The 9,401-nt window shown below is 44.1% G+C and overlaps 2 non-coding genes across 2 annotated transcripts; one reads left to right on the forward strand and one right to left on the reverse strand.

Moving 5' to 3' along the window:
* Positions 1 to 8,820: 8,820 nt before the first annotated feature.
* On the forward strand, positions 8,821 to 8,903 carry TRNAL-CAG. The gene has a single exon. It is a non-coding gene; the product is annotated as a tRNA-Leu (tRNA).
* A 250-nt stretch (positions 8,904 to 9,153) lies between these two features.
* Positions 9,154 to 9,236, reverse strand: TRNAL-CAG. The gene has a single exon. It is a non-coding gene; the product is annotated as a tRNA-Leu (tRNA).
* Positions 9,237 to 9,401: the final 165 nt, after the last annotated feature.

Here is a 9,401-nt window from a genome sequence, read left to right on the forward strand (position 1 = left end):
TTATTTTAAGGCCTGGTGGGTTTCTAACAGGAGAGTGACAAGATCTGATGGCCAATATCTGATGAAAATGTCACTGGTGGATGATGACTGAGCCCTTCACCTACCCTGGATGTCCTACCCCTTCGCCACAAGACCCCTGAGACCCTCCTCCCCACCCCACAGGCAGTGGGCACTTGAAATGAACGGTGCTTCTTGGTAGCTGCAAACCCAGAGACCAGCCTCCCTGTACACTGCACAAGGCCAAGTGCAGAAGAACAAAGCTCTTGGGTAAACCTTTAATTTTATTATGACACAGAAAACAGTAAGATGATTGTTTCCAAGGCAGAGTCTAAAACAGTAGAGTGTTTTTGTTTTGGTTTTGGTTTAGATTTTGTTTTTTTGGTTAATCCCACTTTCATTCCTTTCAAATGGCAGCAAGCAAGAGTCAATTACTGCATTGTTTTTTACTTTGACATTTTCTTCCAGACCAGCTTCACTCTCGCCCTAAGTCAGAAAAAGTGGGAAGGAACCTGTCCCCAGGCTGGAACCTGCCACCCACCCAGAGTCTCCACTGGCGCCTTAGAAGTTCTGGGATGGGGTGGGGGAAAAAGAGAGCTGGGAATGAAGCCAGGAATGCCTGTCCTTTCCCAGGCTTGACCCCCTCTCTGGGGTCTGAGCCAGCCATCTCCACACAGAACACATGGCTTTGTCTCAGTTCTCCTCCATTTTATAAAGACTTCCTAGTCTGGCCAAGCCCCTACTGTGCGCTGGACCTCCCTCCCTTGGGGTAGGGTGGGAGCATGCTGGAGAGGCAGTGGCGATTCAGGCACTGAGCAGATGTTTAACCTGTACCTTGGGTGTTCTGGGCCCTGAGGATAGAGCTGTGAGCCTGCAGATAAATTGATAACTATCAATTGTGATAACATTATTTCAGGAAAAGAGCAGGGCCCCATGGGAAAGAATAGTTGAGGTTTGGGGGTTGTCAGGGAAAGTATAAACATTTAAACAGAGACCTGAAGGATGAATAGGAATCAGGCAGAGAAAGCCACCATATGTGCAAAGGCCCTGAGGTGGGAAGACTGGGGTCTTTGAGGGAGGACAGAAGGTTATGAGCTGAAGGATTGGGGAGAGATGAGGTTCAGGTAGGAGCCAGGACCCAGATCACCTGGTTCTTAAACCCTTGGTAAAAAACAAACAAACAAACAAACAAACAAAAAACCCTTGGTAATGGGGTGGATTATTTAAAAAAAAAAAAAAAGACCCTTGAAGGGCAATTTTATCTTTTGAGTTACAATTTTTAAAAATTCATAAAGGTTTGTTTCCCTGGGGCTCAGTCAATAACCAGCTTCCAGAAGCCAGCTCTGGGCAATATTGATTATAAGCAGCAACTATCGATTAAACACTTTTCCAACTGGCCCTATGCTCAGTGCAATGGGGTTAGTTCAATTTCTTTAATTGCATAATTAATTCATTAATGGATTTCATTGCACATCACACACACACATCTTCAAAACTGCACCTTTGGTGTAGTTTTGGAATATTGATGAGGTCAGGATGCAACAGCCAAGAAAGAATTCTTGAAATGTCTTTGGTGCAAAAAGGTGATTTTATGAAACCACAGGGACAGGACCTGAAGGCAGAAAGAGCTGCTCCCCTGGGGTTGTGAGGGGTGACTGATTATCTACTTGAGAATTGGGGGAGGTGAGGAAAAGGGGAGGTGTCCAAAAGGACTTTCATAGGGGCACCTGGGTGGCTCAGTTGGTTGACCAGCTACCTCCAGCTTGGGTCATGATCCTAGGATCCTGGGATTAAGCCCCACATCAGGCTCCCTCTTCATGGGGAAGCCTTCACCCTCTCCCTCTCCCTCTCCCTCTCCCTGCCACTCCCCCTGCTTGTGCCCTCCTCTCTCTCTCTCTCAATCTGTGCCAAATAAGTTAAATATTTTTTTAAAAAAGACTTTCGAGGTGCCTGGGTGACTCAGTGGGTTAAGCCTCTGCCTTTGGCTCGGGTCATGATCTCAGGGTCCTGGGATGCAGGCTCTCTGCTCAGTGGGGAGCCTGCTTTCCCACCTACTTGTGATCTCTCTGACAAATAAATAAATAAAATCTTTAAAAATAAAAAAATAAAAATAGATTTTCATATGCTAAAGAAGACCCTTACGATACTGGAGGCCTTGCTATTATCAAGTTAAGGTTGTTTTTCACTGTAGCATAGCATTAACATTAAGAGAGTTGGAAGTTTCCTGGGGGACTGTCACACATACCCCCCACCCCTGGAGGGGGGGATCGGTGGGGGAGGGGGCTTTGTTCTCAGCTTCCCTTCTGCTCTTTCCTCACCTTTACTTCCAGCTAATCACTGAGAAGAATTTGAGTAGCCTAGCTTTTCTTTCTTTCTTTCTTTCTTTTATTTCCTTTTTTTTTTTTTAAAGTAACCTTTACACTCAATGTGGGGCTCAAACTTAAAAGCTTGAGATTGAGAAGAGTATCTCTTCCAACCTAGCCAACCAGGCACCCCTCCTGGCGTATCTTTTCTTTTCTTGCATCACTACCACATGACATGGAGAAATGTAGAGACTTGCTTTGTAAGTATTTAAAAAAAAACTTTTTTTTTTTTTAAAGGTTTTATTTATTTATTTGACAGACAGAGATCACAAGCAGGTAGAGAGGCAGGCAGGCAGAGAGAGAGAGAGAAGAGGAAGCAGGCTCCCCGCTGAGCAGAGAGCCCGATATGGGACTCGATCCGAGGACCCTGAGATCATGACCTGAGCCGAAGGCAGAGGCTTAACCCTCTGAGCCACCCAGGCGCCCCCCCAAAAAACTTTTTTTAACCAAAAAATAAGATTATACTATATATACTGAAACTTGACTTGTACTTAACAGCTTGGAAATTTCAATTTCACACGAAGGGTGGCCTCATCCTTCTTCCATGTTGTGTAGTACTTGATCGAGTGGCTTCTACCTAATCTTCTATCCCTTCCTCTCAGCTGGTAGACGGGTGAGTTCCAATAGTTCCTCATTACTAGTAATATTATATAAGCCTTCTTATTTACATATGGTAGCTCACATGTGAGATTATCTGTGGATCCAGTGTTCAAAGCAGAACCACTGGACTGAACAATATTTGCATGTTTTTTTTTATACATACTGCCAAGTTTTTATAGATACTCCAAAAGATGCCCACTTTTGGAAGTGGGAGGAAGAGGAAGCTTAATTATTTGCCCCACCTATGATATGTGTGATGAGCATTGAAAAAAAGGTCTCATTGTAACATTGGCATTTCCTTTGGCATTAGCTAGTGGGGCTGAGTTTCTTCTTAAGCTTATTGGCCATTTGTATTTCTTTTTCCTCAAATTTAAGGTTTGAACGCTTTGCCCTGGTGTAGTAAGCAATTTATATTTGCCCAAAGAGAGGTCTGGCCTTTGCCCTCAGCTTCTGGGAGGTCATCTCTAAAGCTTTGGAAAGTTCTGCCCCATAGAAGTCTTCGTTCAGGGCGGGGTCTGGTCACACCTAACAGTGTGGTTTGGGGAACTTGATACCAGCTCGTTTCACTCCACCTGGAAAAGTTGGAAACAGATCAGCTCTGTGGGCAGTCGGTCACCTGTGGCCACAGGAGGAAGGTCCTGTAAAGATTGTGGACACCAAAGTGGCAAGTTTACCTGGTCAGTTTTGCTCCACAGTCACACATCAGTGCTGAGGAAATAATGCATGGAATCCATGATTCCCCGGGGAGGGGACAACCATTTGGAATCTAAAAGTCACCGTTTTAAAAATTACACAAGTCCTCAGTTTCAGTATGTTCACTGTAATGAACCATCATCACTATTTAATTCTGGAACATTTCCATCAGTCCCCTGTGCCCTTCCATTGGCTGATTCTTATCTATCTCCTTTAGTAGTGAACAACTGTCACTGTGAGTGTGACAGTCGTCAAGGCTTTTGGTGAGTCCTTCTAACTAATGGATGTTTGCACCTGAGGGTAGTCGGGGGGACGCCCTGAACTCTGCCATCCTTGGAAGTGGCAGTGGTCTTGTGCTTTACTGGGCTCCCTCCCTGTTTGTGGTTTTCAAATGGTATAAGCTCGTTTTCTATTTTGCATACTCTGTTGCCTTCATATGTTGCCCTTGTTTTCTCCTACTTTGTCTCTCCCTCTCTGTAGAATTTTGACAAATTTGTACAGGCATGTGAACACCACCAAGATTAAAGATCACCCCAAGAGTGCCTTTGTAACCTCCACCTTGGCCCCAAACAACTACTGATTTGTTTTCTGTCATTGTTATTTTGCCTCCATTAGAATGTCTAGCAAAAAGAGATTCTGCAGGTGTTTTTCAGGATCTTGAGATGAGATTATCCTAGAATATCTGGGTGGATGGTAAATCTAATCACTGTGTCCTTATAAGAAGCAGGTAGGGGCGATGGCTGGCTTAGTCAGTGGAGCATGTGATTCTTGATCTCCAGGTCCTGAGTTCAAGCCCCACCTTGTGTGTAGAGATTACTTTAGGAAAAAAAAAAAAAAAAAAGGAGGAGGCAGAGAGAGATGGGAGATTTGGATAGACGAGAAGGCAATGTGAATATGGAAAGAGAGATCAATATCTAGGAGCACCCAGGAGCCAAGCAAGGAAAGCCTGTAGACTTTAAGAATGGAAGAGGCAAGGAGTGGGTTCTCCCTGCAGCCTCCAGAAGCTTCCAGCCCCACTGACACTGTGATTTAGACACTTATGACTCATTTTGGACTCCAGAATTACAATAGAATAATTTTTTTAAAGATTTTATTTATTTATTTGACAAAGAGAGATCACAAGTAGGCAGAGAGGCAGGCAGAGAGGGGGGGGAAGCAGGCTCCCTGCTGAGCAGAGAGTCCGATATGAGACTTGATCCCAGGACCCTGGGATCATGACCTGAACCCAAGGCAGAGGCTTTAACCCACTGAGCCACCCAGGTGCCTCTAGAATAAATTTTTAAAAACAAAGAATAAAAGAATAAAAACAGAGAATAAATTTGTGTTTTTTAAAGCCACTGTTCCTGATAATTCGTTACAGCAGCAAGAAGAAACTGATACAGTAGGCCTTTGTGAAAAGCTCCTTCATGTAACATAAAGCTCTTGAAATTCATCTGTGCTATTGAGCATAGTTTGATTGTTTCTTTTTAATGCTGAATGTATTCTATTGTATTGATAGAGCACAATATCTTTATCCATTCACTGGTTGATGGGCATTTGGGTTCTTTCCAGTTTGGGTGGCTATGAAAATCCCAGGGTCCTGGGATTGAGCCCTGCTTCAGGCTCCCTGATCAGCAGGGGAGCCTGCGTCTCCCTCTGCCTGTGCTCCCCCTGTCTGTGCTCTCTCTCTCTGGTAAATGAATAAATAAAATATTCTTTTTAATTAAAAAAACCTGCTATGAATATTTGCATGCAAGTTTTTTTTGTCAATATGTTTTCATCTCTCTTGCTTAAATACCTAGGAGTACAATTGTTGGAGTGTATGACTATGTGTATCATTAACTTTATAAGACATGGCAAAACTTTTCCAAAGTGACCTCACCATTTTTCCAAAGTGGCTGCTCATCATTTGTTTTACAGATGAGCAAACAAGCTGGAGAAAGGGCAGAAACTTGCCCACGGTCACCAACTGAATTAGACATCAGCAGAACTAGAATCAAGGTCTACAGCTTCTCATCCCCAGCAGGGATCCTGAATGAGAGGCAGGCCTGCGGGCACATCTCCCCATCTCTAGCTGGCTGGCTGCTTCTGCCCCTTCCTACCTCTTCTCCCCTCATCCAGCGCCCCAGGACCTGGAAACCAGAGCATCTTTCAGTTCACTGCCGTCCCCATCCCAGGAGGTATGAACTACTGATGGGAGAGGCTTGGGGAATGGGCGTCACTAATAAGAACCCCCCCCTTTAGAATCTGAGGACACCTCCCTCTAGCAGTGACCTTTGTGCAGAATGTGAGGTAATTTTTGATGGTCTAGGGGCAGCGATCAAGTACTTCCAGGGCTTCATTACAAGCACTTTGTTTTTAACTTTGCTTCCAATCTAATTATGTCAATGAGAAAGCCTCCTTTGGTACTGATTTTTTTTTTTTAAGTTTTTTTTTTTTTTTAATAGTAGGAAACTTTTTTAAAAAAGATTTTATTTATTGGGGCGCCTGGGTGGCTCAGTGGGTTAAGCCACTGCCTTCGGCTCAGGTCGATCTCAGGGTGCTGGGATCGAGTCCCGCATCGGGCTCTCTGCTCAGCAGGGAGCCTGCTTCCTCCTCTCTCTCTCTGCCTGCCTCTCTGCCTACTTGTGATCTCTCTCTGTCAAATAAATAAATACAATCTTTAAAAAAAAACAAAAAAAAACAAAAACAAAAAGATTTTATTTATTTATTTATTTGAGAGAGGGAGAGAGAGAGGATGAGAAAGAGAGAAAGAGAGCATGAGAGGAGAGAGGTCAGGGGAAGCAGCAGACTCCGAGCCCGATGAGGGACTTGATTCTGGGACTTCAGGATCATGACCTGAGCTGGAGGCAGTTGCTTAACCAACAGAGCCCCAAGATTTTTTTTAAAAATATTTTATTTATTTATTTGACAGACAGCAAGAGAGGGAATACAAGCAGGGGGAGTGGGAGAGGGAGAGAAGCAGGCTCCCTGCAGAGCAGGGAGCCCAATGCAGGGTTCCATCGGGATTGTGACCTGAGCTGAAGGCATATGGTTAACAACTGAGCCACCCAGGCACTCTGGTATGTCTTTACAACTAATTCTGTTCATCTCTTTTTAGTGAACAAAGATTCTGGTTAGAATTTAATGGCAGGGATTTGTTCCCATTAAGCTTATTTTTATTGTGACTTTCTATTTAAGAGGAAGCATGCAAGTTTCCTATTATAACCATATTATTATAACAGTCTTCTCAAAATACATTTATTACAGTTTTAAAAATGAGGCCATTCCAAGAAAATATTTAGTTTTTTAAAAGTGCACACAACTCTTGCATATATGGTCAAATATTCTACCAGGGGTGTCAAAACCATTTGGTAGGAAAGAGGCAGGCTTTCAACATACAGCTGGGGAAATGGGAGGTCCACATGCAAAAAAAAAAAAAAAAAAAAAAAAAAAGAAAAAGAAAAGAAAGGAAAAAAAGATGAAACTGGACTTAACGTGAAAATGATCTAGAAGCCTGGCTGGCTCAGTTAGTGTGACCCTTTCTTGGGGTCCTGAGTTCAAGCCCCACATTGGGTGTAGAAATTACCTAAAAAAAAAAAAAATTTTTTTTTAAAGCAACAACACAAAGACCTAAACATTAAGTCTAAAACTGTAAAATTCTTAGAAGAAAACATGCAGGGAAAATCTTCATGACTTTGGATTTGGCAATGATTTCTAGGGTATGATGCCAAAGGCACAGGCAACAGAAGTAAACATAAATTGAACAATATAAAAATTAAATTTTCTGTGCATCAAAGGATACAATATATGAAGTGGTGGGTTATGGATTGCGGGAAAATATTCGCCAATCATATATCAGACTCGAGGGGCTACTTTATGGAATACGCAAAGAACACCCTACAACTCAATCACAAAATCAAAGTGAAAAAAATGGGCAAAAGATTTGACTAGATATTTCTCTAAATAAGATATACACGTGGCCAACAAGCACATGAAAAATACTCAACAACATTAATCATTAAGGAAATGCAAATCAAAACCACAATGAGATATCCCCTCACATTCAGCGTGGAGCCCCACGAATACAGGGACTCTCCAATCCCCTCACTGGCTTTTCCTCCAAGATGCTTCTCAAGCCTTGTCTTCAGTGCCTCCAGCGGCCCCGACCTCACTCCCAGTGGCAGGCACCCTGTTTCCTTTCCAACAAGCTCTCTTTTCTTTTCCTTCTTTCCTCCTTCCTTCCTTCCCTTTCTTTTTTAGATTTTATGTATCTATTTGACACAGAGTGAGAGAGCACAAGCAGGAGGAGCAGGTAGAGGCAGAAGGAGAAGCCGGCTCCCCGCTGAACAAGGAACCCCAGTCGGGGCTCACTCCCAGAACCCTGGGATCGTGACCCCAGCTGAAGGCAAAGTTTTAACCGACTGAGCCACCCAGGCGCCCCCAAGCTTTTTTTTTTTCCTATGGAAAACTTCCTCTGTAACGATCCACCCATTGCATGTCCACCTCAAACCCCAGTTCCTGGAACAAAAAAGGACAGACGGACACAATCCCAACCCCTTGTACAAACTAGGCTTTTGTCGACACATAAATGGTCTCCTCTCCAAATTAAACAGCCTCCAGCTTTTCCCCTGCTCAGTGTATCAAAAAGGTGTAAAAGCCATCTTTCTCTGCATGCGGCTCCAGGTCAACACGTTGTGGAATGCGAGCCCACGGCTTCCAGTCCCGAGGAGTTCATGGCAAAGTCCATCTCAAAGCACCTCCTTTCCAAAAAGAATTGCCTAAGCCACCGCCCCCCTCACCCCCTCACCCCGCTATTTAGTCCCGACCTTTGCCACCGATAATGGCAGTCGTTAAAAATAATAGCACATCAGCTTCCGAACTTTGGCGAGTGGCCAGAATTTAACTATAGTTTTGTTTCCATTTTGTTTATTTTTAGGATTATTTTTTGATCGATGGCCAGGGAAACTGATTTTTCGTTTTCTGCTAAGGCTTCAGTTTCCATTTAATTTCATACGTAGAAAAAAGTCCGACTCATTTAAAGAATAAGTTAAGTCTCGGTAACACGGGTCGTTTTTATCCGTGGACGCCTAAGATCGTCCGTGCAGACCCGGAGTGGCCAGCTTACCTCATAGGCCTTGGCTGGTTTCCAAGCCACGTGGCACGGAAATAGCAACTACATCTAGTCCTTCCAAACGTTTTTTCGGAAGTCAGGATGGCCGAGCGGTCTAAGGCGCTGCGTTCAGGTCGCAGTCTCCCCTGGAGGCGTGGGTTCGAATCCCACTTCTGACAATTCCAAGCTTTTTCTCTTTTTTTCGTTGCAACCTTAGAGGAGATTGCGTATGTTTGACAACTCTAAGAATGGACCTGCGATATAGATCCGGGCTTTCTTTTTACAGTCTCAGGTAAAATAAATGTCATTACGAAGAAAGTGCCCGTCAAAAAGGAAATACTTGTTTTGTAAAGCGATTAAAATAGAACTCTCCGAAGGTAAAGTATCACCTAGTAGATCTGTAACTGTTGGTGAAAAGCAAAACAGCTTTGTCAGGAGTGGGATTCGAACCCACGCCTCCAGGGGAGACTGCGACCTGAACGCAGCGCCTTAGACCGCTCGGCCATCCTGACTGTTGCAATCCAGCTTTGCAAGCAAACCTCTTCGGAATAGCTCTAGTGTGCGCATGCGTAGCGAAGAGCCGCGTTGTGGGGAGGGCGGGGGCGGGCTTTGTTTCGCGCGGAGTGTTGGGAAGAACTAGAAAGACGCGCCCGCTCGAAGGGGCGGGGCGAAATGGG

The sequence above is a fragment of the Mustela putorius genome, unplaced genomic scaffold (genome assembly GCF_011764305.1).
Source record: "Mustela putorius furo isolate JIRA1106 unplaced genomic scaffold, ASM1176430v1.1 tig00000174_pilon_pilon_pilon, whole genome shotgun sequence".
NCBI lineage: Eukaryota > Metazoa > Chordata > Mammalia > Carnivora > Mustelidae > Mustela > Mustela putorius.